Below are 2,899 nucleotides of genomic sequence, written 5' to 3' on the forward strand. Positions count from 1 at the left end.
CAACTATCACATTTTCCATTGGTAGCTACTAATTTTTGCTGAAAATGCAACGGAATGATGTTGCATGATGACATCTGAGGGGTTAGGTGGTGGCTTCCAATATCTGCTCGAGTGTAGCAATGGACAAAATAAATAGATAAATAAAAAAAAGGGGGAAGGGGAAATTTCAATGGAGATTTGAAACTATACTGAATAACAAAATGAGCACATGAAGGAAACGCAAAACAAATGCAATTTCAATGAAAGAAATGTGAGATGAAGAAAGCTTTTACATACAAAATCAAATGCAATCCCCCCAAACAAACACAAGAGCTGTTGCACACACAGCTGTGCTAAGGGTTGGTGAGATAAAATATAATCTTTACATGAATCTGGATGTGAATTAACAAGGGACCTTTAAAGTAGAGGAATCCAGCAGAACAATTTATGTTCCTGTTTGAATCCTGAGAGAGTCCTCTGAACAGCAACTGCAGAATATTTGAAATATTAGGTGTCCAGAAAAAAGTCTGAATTCATTTTCATTTCTCCATCTTTGCTTTTCAAAAAAGCTTGTCTACCACAGAACAGCATGCAGGATCTTGCCACTGATGTGGGAGTATAACCACCATGAGATATAGAGGATATAGATATATACTAGATCTATAAAAGCAAGCTCATGCAGGTGGGGATATCTGCAAAATAAGTCTGTTGCAAAATTAATCCCAGGAGTTTTATATTTGCTTAGGCCCTGTGACAACATCTTGTTTTTTGAATTGTTGGCCTCTTCCCCACCCCCACCCTGTGTAGTTGTACTCTGTCCATACCTCTCCCCAAAGTATTTTATATCCAGAATCTGGCTGTTATATGATTTAGCTTCAGAATTTGGATCCTTTTCCTTATCTGGAAATTGCATCCAGATTTCATCACAGCCCCATGGAAATAAAGCATCCGCGTTCTGGTGCTGCATTTGCAAAAAATGCTTTTAAAGCAGAAAGGCCGTGGTGTTGAGAACATAGTTTTGCAAATGTTACTGGCACATACCGACTTTAATTACTTTAATTAATGGCCAGTAGAATGATTTAAAGAAGCAAGTCTTACAGGAGTAGTTTTATCTTGTTTTATGACTAATACTACATCCCCTTTAGGGTAGAGATGACACACTTGTATCCAAACATTTCATTCAACATTAGCTTACAACAAAAACTACAATAAACTGCTAAGCGAGGGAAATCATAGCAAGGATGAAATGTGAAAGCTTTTGAAAACTGGGGGAAGGCCACAAGTTATAAACTTTAAATTGGCCAGTGGCCCATACCAAAAATGCAGTTGTGCATGCTTTGACACTCTGTCACAACACAGGTATAAATATTTTACCTTACACCAATACATGTGCTTGTATTCTCTCAGGTGTGTTTTTAATCAGCTCAAGGCTCAAACGCACAACACAAGTACTCTCACGCACACACAACACGCACACACACTTCCATGTTCAACAAGGCGCAACAGAGTGGAGATGAAAGTTTCTATTCCTCGACTACAGATGTGCAAAAATACCCCAGAAAGCATAGAGCATCTTGCCCATCTCTTCCTCGGGTCATCTATGTGTGGGAAAGCCATGGTGAGTCAGTTGCACTTTTGCCTCCTCTGCCATTTTGCCCTCGTGTGTTGATTTCCACCATGAAGCTCTGGACCAGATTTAAGTTTGCTGAGGCCCTAAGCTACTGAAGGTAATGGGGCCCTTTATACAATGGTACCTCGGGTTAAGCACTTAATTCGTTCCGGAGGCCTGTTCTTAACCTGAAACTGTTCTTAACCTGAAGCACCACTTTAGCTAATGGGGCCTCCTGCTGTTGCCGGACTGCCAGAGCACAATTTCTGTTCTCATCCTGAAGCAACGTTCTTAACCTGAGGTACTATTTCTGGGTTAGTGGAGTCTGTAACCTGAAGCCTATGTAACCTGAAGCATATGTTACTGAAGGTACCACTGTATGTCCAGCTGTCCTTTGTCAACAACAAATTGTCGCTGTTTTTTGTGTTGAATATATGCTATATGGTAATTTATGGACCTAATAGGTATCTAAAGCCATTTGCACATGGAGAATGTAGGCACCCTATATACAGAAACGAGCAAACCAGTTTTATATTAGGCAGCATGCTAGCAGGAGGGGCCCATGACTTACATCATAGGCGCCTACACAACACAAAAAAACACTGTTGCTGTATGTAGGTTTTATTTTGTTTTTTATCTTATATTTTGGAAATGTACGTCCAGGTTTTTCCCCCTTTAATTTTTTTGGGGGGGCCCAAGAGAATGGGGCCCTAAGATATAGCTTGTTTAGCTTATACATAAATCCAGCACTGACTTCCAGACAAACCCACACCTGGGAACTGTACCAGGACTTGCTCTGAGGCACCAAGCCTGCTCTTGATGAGCTGGACCTTAACCATAGAATCATAGAGTTGGAAGAGACCACAAGGGCCATCGAGTCCAACCCCCTGCCAAGCAGGAAACACCATCAGAGCACTCCTATAGAATCAGAGAATCATAGAGTTGGAAGAGACCACAAGGGCCAACCCCCTTGGCTCCTCCTCCTGCAATCTGTGCTTCAGCCCCACAGCAGGCGTCTGAGGGATGTGGCCAAGGGGGTTGGTAAGGGAATGGCATGGGCTGCTTAGCCCCTTCGTTTTGCCTCCACGCCCCATAGCATTTTTAAGCACTTGCTTCCCCGCCCTTACTTTTTTGAACACTTGCTGCGTTTGGAGAGCCTCCCCGCTTCTGTAATCTGATCCCAGCAGAAGTTGAAGAACTGTAGTTTCAAGGTCTGGATGAAAGCCTTCTTCTGATTGGAGGTAGGACAAAAGAGCAAACAAAGGCTTGTCCTGATTGGTTGGGCGAGGGAAAACTAATGAACCAAGCCGA

Source organism: Podarcis tiliguerta (genome assembly GCF_965153285.1).
Source record: "Podarcis tiliguerta genome assembly, chromosome: 6".
Classification (NCBI taxonomy): Eukaryota; Metazoa; Chordata; class Lepidosauria; order Squamata; family Lacertidae; genus Podarcis; species Podarcis tiliguerta.